Genomic DNA, 8387 nt, shown 5'->3' with positions numbered 1-8387 from the left:
GCCTTACTGGAAAAAAAAAAATAATAAACATAATGTAACAGGATCAACAATAACGAAACACTATTAAACGCATTTTTTATTCTTAAAACACACACACACACACACACACACACACACACACACACACACACACACACACACACACACACACACACACACACACACACACACTTACCCCCTCCCTTATCCCTCTCCCTCGCTTTCTCCCCCTCTCCCCCTTTTCTCTCTCCCCTTCCCCCTCCCCCACTTCCCGTCCCTCCCAATTCCCCTCCCCCATTCCCCCTCTCCCAGCACCCATCGCCACACACCTGCCCAGAGTACGTACGTAATTAGCTGGTTGGCTGGGCAGGGTCTCTCGCTGGGCTTGGCAACGCTGTGAGGTGCTGGATGTGTGACGGGGGGTCGGTGGGGAATGGGGGGGAAATGGGGGAGTGGATAAGCAAGGTAGAGGTGGCTGGGGGGGATAAGTTAGCAGGCCTCTCTCTAACTCTACCTAACCACTCCCATTTCTCTCCCCACCTGACGGAATCCTAACCCTTCTAAACCGCTCAAAACTTGTCAATTTCCCTTCACCCCTTCAGTACTGGGACGTATTTTTACCATTAGTTTTGGGTATGATAAGGCGACTTTATTTACATTAGGAAGGGTCTATAGAGGTCAGAAGATTAATGGCCAGAGTCTCCACTATTTTCATCACCCCAACAGAAGTTTCTGAAGCTATATAAAATCACCAAATAGTACCACAATGAATAAGAGAAAGTGTCATGGCATGGTACTGAATTGGTTAAACCTATTTACCTATCTTCACTTTGCTCACCACAGCACCAACCTCATAGTTCTGTCCTTTACACGTGGCTATTTAACCCCTTCAGTACCGTGACGCGTTTCCATAGTTATTCTCCCTACTATCTGGTGATTTTATACAGCTTCAGAAACATAGTGAAGACTGGCCATTAATCTTTTAACTTCCCTAGACCCTTCCTAATGTAGATAAAATCGTCTAATCATACACAAAACTCATGGTAAAAATGCGTTCCAGTACTGAAGGGGCTAAATGAGTTACACACGCGGTGGTTAAGTAATTTGTCGTGTTAGTGGGCGGTTTAAAGGTGTAATGGGTCTCTTAGTGTGCTGGTGGTGGTGTAAATGGTGGTGTCATTAGTGGAGGTGACGTGTACAAGTAAATACAAGGGAACGCTAATGTAAACTCTGGAACTCCCTATACTTGCTTTTCTATTTCCATCTTCCTAATGACCCGTATTCAGAAACGCTATAGTCTCTCACCACGACTGTTTTCCAAGGCCACAGAGATGATTAGCGGTGTTTTCAAGAGTGTTTCTCAAGTTAATCTATTCAATACTGAGACACATTTTCACTTTGTTTTTTTGAGTATGATTAGACGATTTTATTTGCGTTAGGAAGGGCCCATGGACGTCAAAAGGTTAATGGCCAGAGTCATTACTATTTTAAATCCCCACATAAGTTTGTGAATTCTTAGAAAATCGCTAAATATTAACTAGAATGAATACTAAAATGCGGCATGGTACTGAAGGGATTAGTAATGTAGAAATCTTGTCATTCTGCCTCTAGAACCATAAAAGCACCTTAAAAAAAAAAAAAAAAAAGAAACGAGTAAATTGAAATGAAGCCTTTTGAAACAGTGGAGGTGGAGCGAAGAAGTGTTTAAGAAAGTGAGCTTAAGATCTGAATCCATTTAAGAGGGAGACTTCAAAGATATGTACCCGATTCTTCTGGATGACTCTACCGGACCTGCTCGGGAACTGGCATCTGGGTGGGCTTTTTTTTTTTTTTTTTTTTTTCAATCGTTTTTTTGCCCTTGGCCGGATTTCCCTCTCTTGCCTAAAACAGAACAAACAGAACAAATAAAAACAGCAATGGGGACTGAAGATAGTAAGTCAGTTTTCATTCAAAGTTTATTTACTGTTTGGTTGTTGTTGTTGTTGTTGTTGTTGTTGTTGTTTTTTGCTGTTGCTGCTGCTGCTGCTGTTGTTTCTTTTTGTTCTTGTTCTTGTTCTTCTTGTTCTCCTTCTTGTTCTTGTTTTGTACTTGTTCGTGTTATTCTTCTTCTTCTCTTTTTCCTCCTCCTCCTCCTCTTTCTATTCCTCCTCCTTCTATTCCTCCTCCTTCTATTCCTCCTCCTCCTCTTCTTCTTTATGTAAAAATACCACAACTTTAAACAGAAACCGAGATTTACATAAGTATACCAGCAAATAGAGCTCTACTGACAGTTTTCGGTTTTCTATGAGGTAAACACGTGCAAGGGGTAGCTCAATCATTCTTATCCACTGCATGCGTTGTTGCTGTGACATACTGTATTGAAATCCAACTGTAACTAATATGAAACAGAAAAGAGGCACAAGCATTTATTAAATAGTCTCTCTTACATCTTACCTCTCGCGTAGCAGGATTTCAATCGGTAAATAGGTAAAATGAGGGAAGTTATAGACACCTATTTATGGGTCGTATTATGAAACACTTCTGTGCTTCACCTCTACCATTTCAAAAGGGTGTATTTCAATTTGCACGTTTCTTTAAAGGTGTTTTTAAGGATGTAAGAGAAAGTGACAAGATTTCTACGTTATCAAGGGGAAAAACACTCTTAAAAACTCTGCTAATCATCTCTGTGGCCTTGGAAAGCAGTTATGGTGAGAAAGTAGAGCGTTTTTTAAGGTATTTTTTTTATTCAGAGACAGATTGACAAGATTTCTACTTTTATTAACAGAAGAAACACTCTTCAAGACTCCGCTAATCATCTCTGTGGCCTTGGAAAATAGTCATGGTGAGAGAGCGAAGCGTTTCTAAACTGTTTTTACGGTTCTAGAGGCAGAGTGACAAAATTTCTACATTATTAACAGGAGAAACACTCTTCAAAACTCGGCTAATCATCTCTGTGGCCTTGGAGAATACCTAGTCGTGGTAAGAGAGCAAACCGTTTCAGAATACCGACCGATCTATATCAATGTAATCCTGGGTTTTAGTCACACAAATCCGCTATTGTATGCATATTTTTCTCTTTTTAATAGAATGAGTTAGTTTAAATTCTCAATTGGGTCTCAATAAGGGGTCTTAAAGGAAGGTTAGACAAATTTATAGATGAGAGTGGTGGGTGAAAGAAAAAGGAAAAGTATGGTTTATATTACTGGAACTTCCCTTATTTTCTTACTTTTTTTTGTTTTCTTTTTTTTTCTTTCATCTGCTTCTTTTTTTTTTCTTCTTCTTCTTCTTCTTCTTCTTCTTCTTCTTCTTCTTCCTCTTTGTACATTAATTACTCGGATAGTGTTGAAATAGAGCAATACATGAGTGTCACTTCGCTGCCTTCTCCCTCAGGTATATCCTACATATAGTATCGAAGAGTCACACGTTAACTTATTCTCCCTTATTCATAATAAATCCATGTATTTGCTATTTTCATATCTGTATAATTGTGTGTGTGTGTGTGTGTGTGTGTGTGTGTGTGTGTGTGTGTGTGTGTGTGTGTGTGTGTGTGTGTTTCATTATTAATATCAACATAATATATCTTAAAGCATCAGTTGAATATGAAAGCCAGATGAAAGATCAATTCATTTTTATTTTCTTACTAAATACTTCATTACATCTGTACGGACAACGACAGCAGTGACAGTAGTAGTAGTAGTAGTAGTAGTAGTAGTAGTAGTAGTATGATATGATAGGAATATATATATATATATATATATATATATATATATATATATATATATATATATATATATATATATATATATATATATATATATATAAACATGTCTGATGCCTGTGTGGCTGTTTGGAGTGAAGGAAGAATGTGATAATGATAGTGGTGATGGTTGTGGTGATGACAGGCAGGAGCTGCAGGAGTAGATCAGCTTCCCTTCAGGTATAGTGTGCGTGACGAGGACATCACAGGCTCGGTGGCGGACCATGAGCTTGTCGGTGGGTGGGGATGAGACAGAGCTAAACATATCAATCACAGAGAGGTCGTGTAGCTTGGCAGCTGGTGGATATACGTGGAGGTTATGGGCGTCTTGAGAAGCTGCCTCTTTAGCTCCCACGATGGTGCTCACTGTGAAAAGGAAGGACGATGGTTATGTTTGGGTAAAGTAAGAACAGAAGGTCGAGTTTGAGATGACACGCTGACACAAAAGCGTGAATGAGAGACTGCTACTTTTATAAGAAGCTACAACATTAGTGACAATGAAAAGGGGATATGAAAGAGTGAGCCTGGAATGACACGCGTTATGTCAAAAGTGTGCACGCGAAAGGCCTTACTACCTTGCCTTAGAACTAAAGAATGGGCGGTGATTTAATAATTACACCAGAATTAGACCAGAACCGCGTAGGTTGAATTGTTGATGACGCGAAAGGGATCGTTTCACTGTATCATCAATATATACAGCAACCACATTACACACAGACGTAAAGGATAAGCTCACCTGGCAATCTCTGACGCGGGAACAAATTCCTTTGGTGCATTTCTTTACCCAGGAGCATCTCTCCTCTTCCAGAAAGCGGTCGTAGTCTGACATCAACATGGGGATAAAGGCACTGAAGCCATCTTCGTCTTCGGGGGCGTAAGGCGCTGCGGCAGCCACGGCGGCCAGCAGGACAAGGCAACTGAGGACGATGGCGAACTTCATCTTGCGTGTCTTGCGAGGGAAGTGGTGCCTCTGCTGTGGTGGCCGCCCTTTCTATACCCGAGGACATGCAGGGCGCCGCGAGGAAATCCCAACGAGCGTGGACTTGGTTTTTCCTGAGAGGCAGCGAGGGGAAGGGTTGGCCGGGAAACCGCGGAGAGGGAACTGAGTCAAGGCCACTCAGCGTGAAGGCCGTGGCACCGCGCCTGGCACTTAGGACGGGAGCTCAGTAAGTAATGAAACCTCTCTTCACAAAGACGAAGCGTTGTGGTGAATGTGTATAAGTGCACACACACACACACACACACACACACACACACACACACACACACACACACACACACACACGATCGAACTAGATTTTTGTATAACGTTTATATAAATGTGTTAATTGATGTATAAATGAATAAAGTAAAATAATAGATAAGTAATAAATGAATGCAAGAGTAAGTGAATGAGAGAATGAATACTGAATTACTAAGAAAACACATATAATATCGAAGTTATGCATTCAAAACAAATGTGATGCCAGTTGAAATTCCTCTTCATCTCCTCTCTATCTTTTTAGTCTTTCGTGCTTCTCTTTTTTCTTCTTTCATCTTCATCTTCTTGTTCTTATTCTTGTTCTTCTCTTCTTGTTTGTGTTCTTGCTCTCCTTTTTTTCCTGTACTTAATTTTCCTCGTATTTTCTTTTTTCATCTTCTTCTTCTTCTTCTTCTTCTTCTTCTTCTTCTTCTTCTTCTTCTTCTTCTTCTTCTTCTTCTCTATAGTGTACCCATATCTCCCCTCTCTCATACTCTCTACAACCCCTCAGTTAGATAAGTGGTTTTACCCATGCCCTCGAGTGTCTGGGCTTTCCCTTACCACGCCTACCACCACCACCACTATTACCACCCTTACAATCTCGGCCCCCCACCACTACCACCCTCCTCACCGTTGCAAATAAAAGTGCCAGTGTGAATGGTTTAAGTTAGAACAGGGAATCCCTCTTGTTCGTCATTTAACCCCTTCAATACCATGACGCATTTCCATATTCATTCTGCTTACTATTTGGTGATTTTATACAGCTTCATAAATTCATGTGGGGGATTAAAATAGTGAACATTGTGGCCATTAATTTTTTTTATCTCCATAGATCCTTCCTAATGTCAATGAAATGGTCTAATCATACATAAATCTCAAGGCAAAAATGTGTCCCGGTATTGAAGGGGTTAATAAAAGGAACAAGAAAGGAACACAAAGAAAAGACAAACTGCAGCAGATTGGTTGTTCCTGAAAGTCTTTTTGCTATAGGTCAGTACTGAGAAACGCTCTGCTCTTTCACCACGACTATTTTCCAAGGCCACAGAGATGATTAGCGGGGTTTTCAATGGTGTTTCTCAATTAATGATGTAAAAATTTTGTCACCCTGCCTCTAGAACCGTAAAAATACATTAAAAACTTCGTGTTAATTTAGATAAAGCCTTTTGAAACTGTGGAGGTGAAGAATAGAAGTGTTTCAGATTACGAGCCACAGTGCAAAAAAAAGGGACATTTTTAAATAATTTGTTTTGACTATTTGCACAGAATAGAAAGATGATTCGAATGCGTGTTTTTATCTATATTTATTTATCTTTTTTTTTCTGTTTACGATGTGTGTTGCTGCTTTGTTGTGTAAGCCACGGTAGAATCAATGAACGCACGCTTGTAAAGCCACACTAGATCATTAGTCAGGGTTTTCATGGGTGTTTTCCCCTGCTTACAATATAGAATCTTTGTTTGACTCACCACTGGAATTACGAACGATCTTTTGAAAGGCCACAATAGAAGTCAATAACTCTCTCAATCTGTTAACTCCTTCAGTACTGGGACACATTTTTACCATGAGTTTTGGGTGCGATTAGACAATTATATTATGAAATGTCCATGGAGGTCAGAAGATTAATGGCCAGAATCTTCACTATTTTTATTCCCACACAAGTTTCTGAAGCAAAATCACCAAATAGTAAGCAAAAAGAATATGAAAACGTGTCATGGTACTGAAGGGGTCAAGAGAGTTCGAGGAAAAATGGCAAGTTGGGATTCTATAGTAAATAAACCCCAAGGTCACGCAGCTGCTGAAGTGTGTGGGAAGCAGGGCAATGAGTCACGCTGGGGCGGCTGGCAGCACGTGGCGGTGTAGCATTGCGTCGTAGTATTAGCACCGTATTCTGACAAACTCTTCTTCTTTTTCTTCTTCTTTTTCTTCTTCTTCTTCTTCTTCTTCTTCTTCTTCTTCTTCTTCTTCTTCTTCTTCTTCTTCTTCTTCTTCTTCTTCTTCTTCTTCTTCTTCTTCTTCTTCTTCTTCTTCTTCTTCTTCTTCTTCTTCTTCTTCTTCTTCTTCTTCTTCTTCTTCTTCTTCTTCTTCTTCTTCTTCTTCTTCTTCTTCTTCTTCTTCTTCTTCTTCTTCTTCTTCTTCTTCTTCTTCTTCTTCTTCTTCTTCTTCTTCTTCTTCTTCTTCTTCTTCTTCTTCTTCTTCTTCTTCTTCTTCTTCTTCTTCTTCTTCTTCTTCTTCTTCTTCTTCTTCTTCTTCTTCTTCTTCTTCTTCTTCTTCTTCTTCTTCTTCTTCTTCTTCTTCTTCTTCTTCTTCTTCTTCCTCCTCCTCCTCCTCCTCCTCCTCCTCCTCCTCCTCCTCCCTCTGTATCTTTCCTTCACTGCATAACTGTACCGCTCCGTGACATCATTTACTGCTTGCAGACACGAGCGCAACAAAAGAACATCAAAGCGAGGAGCTACACGGGCACTTTGACACCAAGGAATCATTGTTTTGGGGCACTTTAATGTCTCAGTTTTCCGGCAATAAGAAGAAACTGCAGTGCGTTCGTTGTGGCAGGTCATATTTCTCTTGTTTTCTATTGTTTTTCTCGTTTTCTCTTCTCCATGGTTATTATATAGACTAGAAATGTAATTATCCAGATCTAAGAGTTTTCCTTTGAATTTGTAGCGTGTTTGATTCGATACGATCCTATAATTGTTTTTTTTTTTCGGAAATTAACTGAGAATCTTTCCATTTTGCTGCTGACACATTTCTATCTATCTATCTATCTACCATGCCTACATTCTGACCCACACTGGTTCAGATAATTCAATACACACTCATACACACATAATGCGTACTCTTAGCCACGTTATCTCGGTAGTAACATACATAGAAAAAAAAAAATAACATGCCATACGAAATTCAACTCAACACTCATCAAAAATATAATAGTTAGCCTTAAAAATTACACTTTAAATCCAAAGAAAACCAAACTTACACCATTTTCTTCCACCAACATTTATGACAGACCATAATAAACTTAGTACCATAACCTGTTTCCTTATTCATTTTGGTAACTATTTTTGATGTATCTACACAGATTCAAAAACTCATGTGAGGGATTAAAATAGTGAAGACTGTGACCATTAATCTTCTGACCACCATAGAATATTCCTAATGTCAATAAAATGGTCTAATTGTACAGAAATCACAAGATAAAAATGCGTCCCTAGTATCAAAACCACACGCTCTATGAATCTCGAGACTTACTACACGGGATAGAGTTGTCAATCGCGTGAGATGAAGCAAGGACAAGCGGAAACAGGGAGGTAGGCGGCGGGTAGGAGGATTACAGAGTAGGGGAGAGAAACACGAGGCACAACAACTGTCTCTGCCTGTACCTCGTGTAATTTCATGGGTAAATTGGTGATGGCAGGTGAGAGGAGCAGGCGTGGCTG

General features: G+C 39.9%; 1 long non-coding RNA gene across 1 annotated transcript; it reads right to left on the bottom strand.

Moving 5' to 3' along the window:
- Nucleotides 1–3571: 3571 nt before the first annotated feature.
- Nucleotides 3572–4857, bottom strand: LOC123498803. Its single transcript, XR_006672797.1, has 2 exons — nucleotides 4452–4857; nucleotides 3572–4081 (listed from the first exon to the last, which is right to left on the bottom strand). It is a non-coding gene; the product is annotated as an uncharacterized LOC123498803 (long non-coding RNA).
- Between the last annotated feature and the right edge of the window lie 3530 nt (nucleotides 4858–8387).

The sequence above is a fragment of the Portunus trituberculatus genome, chromosome 48 (assembly GCF_017591435.1).
Source record: "Portunus trituberculatus isolate SZX2019 chromosome 48, ASM1759143v1, whole genome shotgun sequence".
NCBI classification, from domain to species: Eukaryota; Metazoa; Arthropoda; class Malacostraca; order Decapoda; family Portunidae; genus Portunus; species Portunus trituberculatus.
This window is presented reverse-complemented; position numbering and strand designations above follow the sequence as displayed.